The following is a 15,954-nucleotide window of genomic DNA, read 5'->3' as shown; positions in this document are numbered from 1 at the left end:
AATCTAGTTTTTGAATGAACTGGTGATCAAATTCGGTGGTATTTACAATCTTTCCATGGACACGTTCACGTTCGGCTTCCTTAGTATTGGACACCAAATTTTGAATCAAGCTACCCAACGGCAAGGATAAAAAATAACATCTCTTGAGAAGTTTTAATTGAAAATTGTAAATATATCCCGCAGTGAATCGAAAAACCAGCGGAAGTTGGACTAGGTGGATGTCGTAAGAACAGTGATAACCTAAACAATTGCTTTACAATGGAATGAAAATATATAGTGAGCAAAACCATGGTTCGTAGCCATTTTTTAATTATTAAAAAATGGATGGTACTAGTTTTTATGTGTATTCGAACGATTTGTCCTTTTTGTAATTATATTGAGTACGATAACCTGTTAGTACAGACTTTGAATCAGATCAAGGAAGTTACTTGGATACCGGTAAATACATAATATACAAATAAAGTTACAAAAAATGAGAAAAAAAAACTCGTTAAAAACAAAACAAAAAGGTGTGTAACTAATTGTAAGTCAAAATGAAATGATTGAGCCAGAAGTTTGAAAGCATTTTTAAACGATGTAATACTGGGTTTTTCTTTTATGTTTAGTGGTAGGGCGTTCCAATAGGATACTTCATACACAAGTAAGATTTTGCCACTGGATGTACTGTGTCGCGGAATGATGAAGCATCGTGTGCGTTCTTGTTGGCCTCGTAGGTGCTGTAGTTTTGTAATATTTCGCTATGCCCTTGCTTCAGGAAACAGTAAATTCTTTCGTGGTAGTTCGTTGGTGAACCGTGTCCAAGGATCGTGTTTCTGACTGCGGCGGTTGTATTACGAAGACGAAGGTTGTAGACGAAGCGAACAGCTGATTTGAAGCACCTATGTAGTTGTTGTTTCAGTGATACTGACAGTCCGGGGTAATTAACTACGTCGCAGTAGGTAAAAATTGGAGCTACCACAGATCGTACCAGCTTAAGTCTTGTTAGGAGTGAGAGAACCGGAGCAAATCTTCGGAAAGTTCGAAGGATATCCTCCGAACCACATTGTTGACCTGATTAGACTTGGAGAGATTGCTGTCCATCTGTAGACCACGCTTTACTACTTTGCTGTATAGTGGAATCGTTTCTCCACTAAATTTAATAGCATTCGGCGGTGTTATTGTGCCGGTTCTGTTGAAAATGATATTGCTTGTGTCTTTTTCACGATTGGCGGTCAGATGATGATTGAGTGTCGTTAACAGAATTTCCATTTGCGGATCATCCTATCTTACGTGCTACACCAGTTGTCACGAACATCACATTCCATCAGCTGATGCATATAGTAGTTGTTGTTTGATAGAAAGCCTGTTCGGACTCTACGCCTAAAATTTTGTATTGCCTTAATTTTTGGCAAAGCGGTCGATTGGTTCAGCCATAACGTAATGTTAGTAATGAAAGTGTGGATCCAGGGGAGGTATCAGGGTTCCGAAATATTTAACTTGTGAAATTTTAGATAGATGTCTTTCTGAAACTAATAAATTATACATTTACAATACATACATTTAGATTTATTTTCAAATCTTCATTTTCAAACCAAATGCTTAACTCCCTCATATTTTTTCTGAATCCGCCTTGCTAGTAATGAAGATGAAAATTGTTCCAACTGTGACAGCGTCATCTAAACTAGATACAGAGCCCGGAATGCCTGGATTTCTTTGCTTTAGGTTCAGTCCACTTCGTATTCTTGCGCAATGGCAATATTTTCGGCATCGTAATTTGTATATCATTAGTCGCTACCGCTCATTTAAACACAGCCCCTGTTTGTATAATTCGGGCAAACGGGTGGATCAGAGATGTGCTTTTGAGGAGCCACCGCACGACCAATATGCATCGTTCTGGTAAAAAAAGTAATTCTAAAACACCTCTTTCACAAAAGTCGCTATGTTGCAATCAATCCCATTCGACAATTTTTAAACCTATAAAAAACTGAGCAGATTATTAACATTTTGCGATTTGCTATTCTAGTACCTTTGAAGCTTTCACCGTATTAAACACGATGACACTATATGAAATTATTATGCTTCTTGATATCGTCCGGAAAATTTCTGGAACGATTCGATCATGTGTATTATTTTTTTATTATACAAAAATGACAGTGTGTAACCAGGAGAAGCAACGGTAACTATTGAGTCCTACAAGATGACGACACGAATGAACTCATGATGAATGAAGTTCATGTTTGACAATTCTCGGTGGTTTGTTTACTTTGTTAGTTGCGTGAGTGCGAGTGCAACGGGTGCTCATCTGTTACATTCGAGCTCACGCAACTCGTATGTAAACAAACCACCGAGAATTGTCAAACGAAGTTCATCCGGCTCATTTTGCGGGGTTATGTCGGTTGGTGTAAAACCTAATAGGAGATTGTTAAAAGAAAATAACAGATTCACAAGTGCTGCTAGTTTTATGCATTTTCTGTCCAAATTTCATATTTGACATTACCAGTTACCTGAGTCACTGAGGGGTAGTCGGATTTGCGATACAGTTTTGGAATGCTAGTGTCTAGTCGTGTCGTTGACAGAACCGTGTTTCTATTAATATAACATCCATTAATAACCCCAAACTCTGGGCCTTATAAAGGGTTACATGAGTCAGCTTTTAGATCTAGCCGATAAATTATTTCTGGTTTATATTTTTGGATCGGCCATTAATTAGAATGAGAATTTAGGTCTAACGGTGGAGATGCCTTAACATAATCCAGCATTTTATTACTCATCGCAATCAAATCAAAGCTAGCGGTGCGTTTTCAGCGTCCATGTGGTTGTCAGCGTTTGCTCACGCATTGTTTTCCAAATCCCTGGCAGTAAATCACACAACTAAACATAAGTCCTTTCCGATTCCAGGATTCACGCGAAAAATTCGATTCCAGCTAGGCGAGATAAGCCAACGGAAGCATCAGATACATCAATAGTGCACGTGAAGACGCAATCGGTCGCAAGTTTGGTCGGTGATACTTGAGGGCTCTCTTGGCGGGTCGAACGAGTGGATGGACAAAGTTCAGCTTCAAAAGGGAACCTTTATTCCATTGTTTGCTGGATGCTTCAATATGCTATTCATCATATGATTTCGGTTCGTGGCGACGAGTGTTGCTGAAAATTGTAGAATGAAACACGGTGGAAACTGATCCGTCAAATAGTTTCGAATTAATTTGCATAACATGTATTATTCTAATCTCTCACAGTCGAAGCTGACCTATTATACTTTCTAGATTCGAAAAGTTAGTGAATAAAGTTATTAGATTTCAACAAAAGTTTATCTTCCACCTTATACACCATTTCGGTTCCATCTCTTTCCTCTAAATTCACAAAATAATACATTTTAAATTATTTTAATGAATATGACGTAGTTTCAGGTAATACAATTTTCCTGATGCCCTGAAGTTGGATTAGAAACATTATTTTATTCGTCTACATGTTATCTGGAGATATCACCGTGGACGTATGGATAATAGCTTTCCGTAGCCGTTATGGGTTTCGAGTGTTTATGAATTTCAAACCATATTGATATAGCTGAAAAATGTCAACAAAAACTATTTTAAATTGAACATACTAAATCTCTAAATCTAATCTGATATTCCAGTTTTATTTTCAGGTGAAATTTCTGAATCCGAGAATGTAACCCCGTCTAACACGCTCCATTATTGTCTACATTATTGTACATAGACAACTGATTAAATTAGTGGCGATTGTTGCTTTTATCTAATCAATAAGCCTATGAAGGCTTCTTGCAAAATTTGATGATCAAGCTTTTCTCCGTGCTCCTCTATAATGGCATAAACACGATTATATAGTTATTTGTTTTCTACTATCGATGGTTTGTATGTACCAAACTGGATATCTTTCATCATGGCAGATAAACATGCGACAATGAAAGATGACACCATTTCCTTACGTCGCGATGCTCTCGGCCCCCTGACTGTATCCTCTCGGGTTCGGTTTTCTGTTCGATCAAAAGGTAGGACCTACCACCACCATCAGTGCTGGAACGTACCCTTCACCTATTTTGCGTGATGATGATTCGGAAGGGCTGACAATTCACCAGAGAGACATATATTACAGTTATGCAGAAATGCTACACAATTGTATTGGGTAGGTACCTATAGTAGGAGCCGAACGAAACCAGGACGTGTAAGTCGGTCGGTGTATCCGTTTTCATATCTTCTGTGTGTACTGTACTGTTCCACCGCACCGTTCCAGAACTCATATGCCAACCGACAAGCAAAGTACTATACAAGAAACATCCGTTACCCTTTCCCTCGAGTACGAGGGAAACGAAATTCTCTGTGGAGCTGGAGGTTTGAAGTATTTCTAGAAACAAAATCTGGTATTGCAGGGGAAGGCAGTGAGGCAGGAAATTGAATGTTTTTTTGCGTTGAAAACGGTTGATGAGCCGCTGAAAGAAGCATTGAGACTTATCCAAGGATGCGGGGGACACTTTCACACCTCAACGGCTCATTTCCATCATGGGAAATCTTCTAACACGGTACTTCTTTTTTTCCCTGCGACTAGCTGCGGGCAACTCTTTGCCAGGGCGGTACAATAAAACGATTCTGGCGATTACGGACCGGGATTATGTGCAATTATCGTTATTCACCTACCTGCCTACCCCTACGCACACCGTGGAAGGTTGTAGCATTCCGACGCATGTTTGGCTCCGGTGGATTTGGGAGGGTAAAAATTGTGCTCTTGCGAGCCGGAAAAATAGGTGACTGCAAATTAAATAATTCCACGTAATCTCATTAACTAGAATGGCAACGGTAAGATTAAAAAAAGGGGAGCATTTGTTGAGAATATTTTTTGTTGACGTTCTGGGATGAGGGGGGGGGGATACATTTTAATTGAGGGAGCCGAATACCATTGTGACGAATATGAGGACGGCAGAACACTACAAAAATCCATTTTAGAAGGAACCATATGTTAAAATTACTGTTTCAAATAATCTGTGACATAAATATTCATGCGTGGGTGGTTTAGATAAGTACCTAATCCGATCTGAATGAATTAACAAGATTGTAACAGAAAGCAATTTTCGTAACATATAGTGTTAATAATTAGGTCGTAATTAATTAATAACAAAAAATATAACAAGTAATAACACGAGAGATATATTTGTGGTGTGTTTCTGATCAGGAAGCGGTGCCCAATATGGACTTTATGTTTCTAGGATTATAAATTTGGTTGCACTCTTATTCATTAGAATTTGGGTTTTTCAATGTTAATTTGAAGCCATCGTAACTCGCGTCGCAAAACAGAAGAAAAAGTTGGTTTCTCAAGAAAATAGACGAGAAAATTAACTAAAACCGCAAAACAAAAAGCATACATCCCTGCCAAATATATTCAGCTATCATCCGGTTAAAATTTTGCGTGAAAGTTCTTCCGACTCTACGAATGCATTACTTTAGACTGGAAAATCATTTGCCTTCCATGCATTTCCACGCGGATATCTTCGAAAACAAAGCGATGACATACTCTTCTCAACCCATTTTCGGAATGTTGTTCTGATTCTTAATAATCATAACAGTGCACCTATTCTACTGACATAGAATCACACCTGCTTTAAATTCGAACATTTCGGAATTTGGCTTGCTAGACCAGCAGTAACTTATCTTCTGTTACATCCGGTCTGGGTTATCCATAGGTTGCACTTATCACAGTTTATGGGTACCAACCTGAATATCTAGTTATAAGAGATGGTTCAGAATAACCGCCAGTGTCTGATTGATTCGAATTCAGATATGTGATGACTTCTTCCAAGCAAAAGTTTATGAAGTCTAGAATGTCTTCAATAGATTTATTGTAGTTGTGTATCACAAATCATAGTTAGGACACTATTATTTGTAGAAGATATTGTTTAATTGATTGTACTGAAAACTAAAAAAAGGTACAACAATTTTATATTTTATCTATGGATCCCAACTATACAAGAAAAAATTATTGCAGCACTGTATTGTATTCTATTGTATTTATTCTACTGTTTATTGGGGCTTTAAACTCGACGGATCATACGCCCTTTAGTTCTGTTTTTGTTAATTTTCAACAAATTTATGATTTTTAAGAATATTTTGAGATGAATTCTCAAATGCTATATTTTATTGAAACAGGTATCTAGGTACCTATGAAAATTGAACATGGGCAAGGTTTCAATGAATTTATGATCGACATAACCTTAAAAAAAGCAGGAAATTCAAGGCAAGCTTGACCCAGTTTAATTGAGTGTCAAAGAAATATATTACCGACCCAATGGAGAAGCAACTGCTAGATGTGACTCCCGTGAATCAGTGCTTAAATTACTCAGTACAGTAAAAGCGAATCTGTCTGAGAAGTATAACGCCGACGTCCAGAAAGCTCTAAAACCCAAAGTAAAAGTTGCTGGTTTTACTGACGACATCACTGCGGAAAACTTCGTGGCAAAACTAATTCAGCAAAATAATTTTCCGCAGCCTGCCAACCTGACGGTGACACGAATTGTGCGAAACGAAAAACACACAGATAATCCTATGTCTGCCATTATTGAAACTGATGCCAAAACATTCGAAAAGCTGATGCAACTACAACATGTCAACTTGGGTTGGATGCGGTGCAAGATCTCTGAATGTGTAAACGTGCTCCGCTGTTATCGCTGCTCGGAGTACGGCCATAGAGCTGCCACATGCAAGAAGTCCCCATGCTGTCCGATTTGCGCCGAAGGGCATGAGCATAAAGAGTGTGTCTCAGACATCCGAAAATGCATTAATTGTCACAATGCAAATGTGACAAGAAATCCTGAAGATCAAACGCCAGCTGATCATGCTTTCTGGAGTTCTGAGTGCCCCCTGTATCAAACTCGACTTAGGCAGTCACGCCGCATTATTGACTACAGTACATAGCACCTCGTGCAACACGGCGAAGCCGCCCAGTTTTCCGACCGATGTAATCAGCACGATTCTGCCACCGACGCCCATATGATTGCCACGGAACTTAGATGTTATAGCAGCGACCTTTCCCGATCAGGTAATGCTAAGGAGGGTATATGTCCTCCCGAAGCTATTCGAGATACTGCGCACCCTGAGTTCGATCCACCATTGCACCCTGCCAACAGACGTAATCAGGTCAACTCCGTTACCGACACCCACCCGTCTACCACAGAACTTGAAGGACACGACATCAACCTTTTCGGTCAGATAACAACGCTCTAAACAAGTCAGACCAACTCGAAGGATATGGAATTCTTGTATCCGTTTTCTCAGGTAAATACAATGAATGTATATGTCCTTCCGAAGTTGGACATACAGATGCTGCCACCGAATTACAGGCATTTGCTTCCACTACCACTCGATCTACCACCGTTCAACCCTCAGGAGAAAACTTGCAGGACATCTCAAAATCTACTATCAGAACGTGAGAGGGCTACGCACAAAAATTCATCGCTGCTTCGTATGTTGATCATGATGTTATTGTTCTGACCAAAACGTGGCTGAATGATCAAATCAACTCGCTCCAAATATTTGGCTCAAGGTACTCGGTATATCGTAACGATCGCGATCCTAATAGCGCAGGGAAGAAACGTGGTGGTGCTGTGCTCATTGCAGTTTCCAACCGACTCTCATCCAAACACAAAAATGACACTCACAATCTCGAACAACTCTGGGTAAATATCCGTGACCCCTATACTAATCTCTGTGTGGGTGTTGTATATATTCCCCCCGATTCCGCCAGTGATGTAGAAATTATTCAGAAGAACATAGACTCCGCACTTGACATTACAACTTCCATTGAACCCAACACGGCTCATCTACTGTTTGGTGATTACAACCAGCCTGGACTTCTTTGGAAGAGCGCTCCCTCCGGGTATGCCTTCCCAGACCCTTCTGAATCAACCTTTTCGAGGACGACTACTATCTTACTTGACGGAATATCTGTACTGAACATGCGACAAATGTCTACAGTGAATAATAGACGAAATCGAATCCTGGACCTCCTCTTTATAAATGAAGAAGCTTCAATGAACTGCACCGTATCAGAGGCACTTGAGCCTTTAGTTGCTGTAGACGCACATCATCCTCCACTTCTGGTAACGCAGATTTGTTCGCAGCTGGTTCTCTATGACGAGATGGAGGATGTCAGGGAGTTCAACTTTTCGAAGACTGACTTCTCTAGGTTTCATAACTCACTACAAACAATCGACTGGGAGAATGTTTCCGGTTTTTTAAAAAAAAGGTGATAAGCAAAATGTTGCGAACTATCGTGGCATAACCTCGCTCTACGCTGGATCAAAGTTGTTTGAGATCGTAGTAGGAAATATGCTCTTTCGTGAGACCAAAGTATACATATCGAAGAACCAACATGGGTTTTTCGCAAGCAGGTCAACAACCACCAATCTAGCCCAATTTACATCATACTGTATTAAAAACATCGAAAATGGACCACAAGTAGACACTCTCTTCTTCCGGCAAAGATCGAGCGGCTGGGTGCTCCATAAAATTTTACAGGATGGCTTAAATCATATCTCGTAGATCGTTCTCTGTCTGTGAAATTAGGAAGTAACGTGTCATATAGCTTCATCACCTTGTCGGGTATACCTCAAGGGAGCAATCTCGAACCGTTGCTTTTTTCTTTTTTCTTCAACGACGTTTGCTATGTTATACCCCCAGGGTGCAAACTCATATATGCTGATGATCTCAAACTCTTTCTCATTGTGCGGTCAATAGAGGACTGCATCGAACTTCAGTGACATCTAGATGCTTTCTGTAATTGGTGTAATCGCAACTTGTTGGCTCTCAGTGTGTCCAAATGCTCTATAATATCTTTCACGCGCAGAAAAATCCAGTTCTCTGGAGCTACTACATCGCCGGCCAATTGCTAGAGAGAGTGTCAGTTATCAGAGACCTTGGTGTACTCCTGACTCGCAACTGACATTCAGAAACCATTACTCTCACGTTATAGCACAGAGAAATAGAAACCATGGCTTCATAATAAGAATAGCCGAAGAGTTTACTGAGCCATATTGTCTGCGGGCATTGTATTTTTCACTTGTTCGGTCTGTCCTGGAAGCTTCCGCAGCCATTTGGTGTCCTTATACGAGCATTTGGGCTAACAGAATTGAAGCAGTACAAGCAAGATTCCTCCGCTTTGCTCTTAGAACTTTGCCGTGGCGTAACCCAACAGAACTACCACCACACATTGATCGCTGTCGTCTGCTCAATATGGAAACTCTGGCAAAAAGGCGAAATACATTCAGTGCGGTATTTGTTGGGAACAGATTGACTGGCCAAATGGATGCCCCAGATATTCTCTCACAAATCAACATTAACGTACCCCCCAGAAACCTTAGATCACGTAACTTTTTAAGGCTCGACTTTCAGCGCACCGAGTACGGTCAGAACGAACCCATAAGGGCGATTTTTATGTTTCTAATGATGTTTTCAAGAATAGACTTAGAAGACTGACTTAGCTTGTATGTAATTTTGTTAATTTGTAATGTCAGATCATTGTAATTTTAGAAAAAACGTGCGAAAAGATTATGGGTTTTTACGCGCATTCGAGGTCTGCTTCTGAAGTGAACCTTGAAATGGGCTTTTCCTATACAACAACATTAAATTTCGTGTAGACCAACATGGGTCAGATGAAAAATGAAAATAAATAAATAAATCAACAAACTTTGTCCAGAAATTTCATCGGGACTACCTCCAAACATTCTTTCTCAGAATAGATTTCGTACAAAAAAAAGCCAGAATCTATGGGATTTCGACAGATTATTTCTTCACATATTTCAAGACATCGATCCTATTTGTAAACAATGCTTGCAAATACATGCGAAACAGCACACATTCCCAAACCACCTGCACGGCCAAGTGCATGAAATCGATCTCTTTGTTCGACAGGTCTCTGTCAAGTAAAACAATCCTCAACAGATTCCCCACTTCGCCTCTCGGGGAACAGTGGGTAGGTGCGCCATACTTGCTACTGTCGCTATCTATCGGTTATAACTTATAACATTCATTTACCAACCCTCGTCGTCGCAGTCACAGTGAGAGCCGGTATTAGTCGGACCAAGCATCAGGTAGTCTTGTGACGTGTCTACAGACTGGTCCAAAATATATAAAAAGATCATAGAAAACAAGAATCTTTACTCATTCAGCGACATATTTCCAATGAATTAAAAAAAAACTCTTTTCCTTAAATTGTAGCCTGCATTAAGGGGTTTCAGCGAGAAAAAAACACTTTTTTTGCGATTTTTTAAAACTTTGCGTGAAGCTAATTGATCAAAACTTTCGTACATTATAGTGTATCATTTCAGTAAGATTTTGTAATTTTTCGTGAAAAGTAGAAATTTTTATTGAAAATGATTAAAAACCCTCCTTAATTGAATATTTATCGCGAAAACTCGAAGTAGGGGTTAGGTATTTTTTTTATATAGAATGTGTATGCAAAGCTTGATAGAAATCGGTTAAGTAGTTTTTGAATGGCAGGTAATACCGCATATCATGTTTTTTTTCAGGAAAGTTCTACGAAAAGCTTCGTCATCGAGTCGTTTGTCGATATTTTTGCATAGAACAATCACAGAATGTTATTGAAATGATACACTATAAAGTACGAAAGTTTTGATAAATTCGCATCACGCAAAGTTCTAAAAAAATCGCAAAAAGTGTTTTTTTTTTCAAGCTGAAACCCTTACCTCCCCCTCCCCTTAAATGCAATTGATTGATGTATAAATATGTATATTTCATCGCATTGAATCTAAAGTTGTAAGCTGAATTAGAACTCCTTCATACCATACCGTGTCTGCATGCAAGTCGTTGACTATGGTGTCACGAGGCAGCCTAGATGAATGCCTGTGCCTAATCCCTTACGGAATGCGAACTGTCGATGGTCGAGAAGATCTTGATCATCAGGCGTCTGTTCATTATTCCTTCCACCGTTTTCCCAGTACAGGGGAGAAGACTGATGGGTCGAAAGTCATTCGAGTTCTTGGTTCCCTCGCATTTCTGCGAAATAGGAATCGGGAGTGTGGTCCTCCAGTTGTCTGGGAAGGAGGCGCCTTCCCAGATCCTGTTGAATCCGCCTAGGAGTTCTCGCTTGCCAACCGGGGGTAAAAGCCTTAACAAGGGATAGCCAACGTTTTAGAGCCCGACGGAATTGCCCTTTGTAGTACTCATCGCAGTGACTGCTTCCACTCCAGAAAAAGGTTTGTTGTAATCCTGGCTAGCATCTAGTATGAATGTTGTAAGAAGGCCGGTGGGCGGAATGAGTTCCCAGAAAGAAAGGTAAAGATTGACCGACTGCATTAGCAATTTCAGAGGGGTCACCTGTAGTGGTACAGTTGACTGATAATGCGGTATTTTTTAAAACCTCGAAGGGCTTTTCGTTGATCTGTGATTGCCCTCGCTACTTTTGGTGATGACCGTTGAATCATGTAAGAGGGTTCAGAATTAACAATTATGTTGCTTCGGATAAACCTAGCCTAAAGGCCGTGAGATATCCGGCGGCAGAATCCCGAAATTGTCTCAATCCGTTCCTTGTCCTATGTCGGAAGAAGCGACAGAAACAGGACTCTCTAGACATCATTTATTGTATTATTCTTCTAGTAGATTCCTGCTTGCTGTTTTTTCTAGAAGTTAAGTTAATAATAAAGTACGCGAGCGTGAAATTGCTAACATGTCCGTCATACAAAGAAAGTGTTTCAGTGCAGATAAAGCTTACATTTGTCCCCTCAAAAATATTTCATTTCATCGATTTTTTTTTTTAGTTGCAGTCTCAGTTTGTTTTCAACTTCTAATTCTTTTTCTTTTGAAATTTAAATCAGAAGAGTCCTAGAACCACAACACTCAGCACACGACCAAGCTGAAACTCGTGGATCGCTACCACCCCCCCCCCCCTAACGCCTCAGAATAGACATACGCTCGTGGTTTCAAGCTAACACTCATTTATTTGTCGAAATTTTTATTCCCTTCCTACCCCGTTCCTCACTGACTACCTCTTACCTTATCACTTCTCCATTCTTCTCTTCTCGACTCCAGCTCGTTTTCGCTGCCTTCCCCGTCGACTCTGCGATTTCACATGGTTTTCTATAGCTGCTGTACTCTACGCGGCCCTTGAGTATGTGGACGGATTAGAGCTTCGATAAAGGGTTCAATTCGTCGGTTATGCCTGGATTACGGCGATACTGTTCCCCCTCAAAGAAATCTCCGCTTCCAGTCAATCGATGGACAACACAGCTCCAGTTCCGCTACCGTCACTCGTCTAGCGATGAGCAACCCAAATCCTGATGACAGCACGACTATTTCTCCAGGTAATGCCAAGGAGGGTATATGTCCCCCCGAAGCTACACTCGATACTGCTCCCCCTCAAAGAAATCTCCGCTTCCTGTTAACCAATGGACGATACAACTTCAGATCTACCAACGCCACTCGTTTAGCAATCAGCAATTCAAACCCTGATGTTACCATGACTGTTTCGACTGCCCGACTGTCCGATGGTGACTTATCTCAACAGCTAGGAATATGTTACCAGAATGTGAGAGGACTGCGCACGAAGATCGACAAGCTGTATGTGGCTACATATGATGCGGATCAGGATATTATTGTGCTAACAGAAACATGGCTGAACGACGATATCAACTCGCTACAGTTATTCGGTCCTAGGTACACGGTATATCGCAACGATCGCGATAAAATTACTTCCGGCAAAACAAGGGGTCGTGGTGTTCTGATCGCTGTTTCAAATCAGCTATCGTCCAAGCACAAAATAAGTCACAACAATGGTCTCGAACAACTCTGGGTGAACGTCAATAGCCATGGAACAAATATCTGTGTAGGTGTTGTATATCTCCCCCCGGACTCCGCAAATGATTATTCAGAAGCATATTCAGAAGCATATCGTTGCTGCGCTGGATATATCAAATTCACTTGATCCCAATGCTTATCACTTACTATTCGGAGATTTCAATCGGCCTGGTATAGTGTGGAAATGCACTTCGTCCGGCTATGCTTATGCCGACCCCTCTGACTCAACCTTATCGAGATCAAGTATTTCTCTACTGGACGGGATGTCCCTTCTTAACATGCAGCAGATGTGTACGGTAAAAACGGTCGAAATCGCACCTTAGATCTTGTGTTCGCTAATGAAGAAGCATCGGCGAATTCCGCGAACTTTTTTAATTTGTTAGATGTATAATTAAGTTTAACCCAATGTAATCGAATGTAATCGGAAAACTTGTATAATAGACTTGATACAAAGTTTATGTAACTGACAAGTTTTCGTTCTGCTGATAAATAAATTACAAATTACAAATAATATGTATATGCGAAAAGATGATGGGGTTTTTACGCGCATTTGGAGGGCGTTTTTAACACAAGCTTTAAATGGGCTTTTCCACATTCTATTTCATGTAGACCATGTCGGTCAGATGAAAATAATAATAAATAAATAAATAAATAAAATAAATAAGTATTTGAGCGAATACGATATTCACTTCCATATTTTTGCTTTCTATTTTTACTCGCACTTTACTCTTTCGTTTTTTAACCACCTTCACACTTCTCATAGATTTGTTGAATTATCTAGCTTGATTCTACACTTTTCCGACTTTTCTCGTCAATAGTCACCGGCAATTTCGTCTATGGTTTCCGCCGCATCGCATCTATTATCGTCGCCCCAAATGGATACCCGTCAGGTGAAACCGGCTCCTGGTAGTGGGTAACCCTCGCCACAACTGATTACTTTCAGGTGATTGGATATGAGTCTGGACATCACGAGAATAAAATCCGGACTTAGGGGAGAGAGGGTGACAGTGGATCAGCAGGAACTATGAAACATTCGCAATAAAATCATAATGCATTATCGAAATCGTCTCATTCCCTCATATTTCACAATTTCTAATTCTTTACACGTGTTGCTATGTTTTGGAAGAGATCTGATAACTCTATCTCTTTTAATGGATATTTGTTTGTTTTGTGATAGCCAGAGTAAATTTGCAATGATAAACATTATTCCATCTTTATAAATTACCATTCATTGAATAAATGTTTAGTCTATTGCTATTTATAGCAAATTTTATGCTCAACATTTGCCGCGAACAAAGTTTTTTGGTAACTACTCATGGTTCTGTGTAATTTCACAATTTTCATGAATAGACCCATTGGGTAACTGTGAAACGATGGCGTATGGGGAACAATGATTTTTTTTGTTTTTGTGGTCTGTCTCAAAATGTTAATGGGTACAGATTTTCCACAGTAACTACTACTCATATAGTGCAAAATTAGTAAATTTGGATAAATTTTGTAGAAATTATCTCTTATTTCAGGATTGCAGCTAATATACATATATGGTGGTTCGATGTTACGCGATGATATAGTGGATCCTTTCGTAAACAAACGATTTTCGCCTCAATATAACTTTAATTCAAAGCGTTAGGATCATTCTTCGTCAAATCAAAAGAATAAAATTTATAAGTAGAATATTTCACTATAGACGACATCGTGTTTCATAGTTCCTACCCATGGGGCACACTGATACATTTTACCACCAACTGTTTATTATCCAAAAAATGTTAATTCCCGTGAATTTTACCAGCTGGAAAAAATATATGTATTAGTTAACAACATAGTGGCACTATGTATCACTTTTGATTACACAAATAACATGTATTATCATCAAAATTAAATTGTAGAAAAAATGTGTTTCATTGTTACCCTCTCTCCCCTACATCCAACTCCTAGAACCATGCTTTCGTCAATACCTTAGGAACAATGAATATAACCAGCCTCCCAGATCCCCGTTATAGGGCCTCCGAAAATATCACCATCTAATGTACCCATCTCAGCTAGAGAGTTCCTACTCTCGATTCCTAGAATTGAAGAATGAGCAGGAATCCATACCATGGTCAAGTGATGTTTTCCCTGCTAAAGCAATTACAGAGTAGCAACCAGGGGTGATCGCACAAGTTCGAGCTCAAACTCGAGCTAAAGCACTTAAAGATTACCGTATATTCCCCAAGGAATACCGCTAGAACTTATCGGCCTTCAATGATCTAACATCCTCTATTGTACTGTTGTTGAAAATATTGAAGTCAGCGAAGTGATTCGTCAGTGAAAACAATTTCTCGCAGTCAACGTGTTTGTACATATTTGCAGGATCTCCCTCGTACATTTAGGAAACCCGGCAACTCTGCCAACTATAATGCACGAGTCTCCTCTTGCATGGATGTGTCGAAAAATACAGTGGAATTAGCAGTATCTTGTCATAAACCTTGCTTGCGATTGAAGCTTGACCCTTTCAAAGTTCTTAATTACACATCGGATGAGTAGACGAGAAGAGAGATTCCAGAAACAGTCTTTCAAACACGTGCATGAGTTGGCAAGACATCAATCAATATATTCCACGTAGAAGCTGCAAATAAGTGGGTTTAAACATGAGCCTTTTTTCCTTTGTTGGGTACATTAACCACTGCGACCAATGCATATGTGCCTTTTGGAAGTGTAGCTGATTCGAAATGTTGCCAAATCGCATGAAAAAAGTTCATGGGATTTTCTGATAACAAATTGCACAAATAGTTGTTTAGAATTGAAAGTTTCTATTAATGAAGCTTACCTCATATAATTTCAGTTGGCACCGAATCAAAAGCTCCTTTAATATCCAAGAATACAGACACCATTTGCTATTTACGAGCATGTGATAGTTGAATTTCTGATCAAAGCAGCACAAAGCAATCATTCGTCCCCTGGCCTTTACGGCAGCCAAATTGAGTCGAGTCGAGACGTCGCAGAATAATTTCCTCTAATAACTTCCTAGAAATAAATCTAGCAAACTCGCACGCACTTTTGGTTTTGGATTCCGTGGCAAATCTCCCTTGTTCAAACCTGTCATGTTGAAGTAATAGCAGCTATTATATTTTAGAGATGATGATAACTATTGAACAAATCAATTCTACAATGGAACAGTGAT

The sequence above is a fragment of the Topomyia yanbarensis genome, chromosome 2 (genome assembly GCF_030247195.1).
Source record: "Topomyia yanbarensis strain Yona2022 chromosome 2, ASM3024719v1, whole genome shotgun sequence".
NCBI classification, from domain to species: domain Eukaryota; kingdom Metazoa; phylum Arthropoda; class Insecta; order Diptera; family Culicidae; genus Topomyia; species Topomyia yanbarensis.
This window is presented reverse-complemented; position numbering follows the sequence as displayed.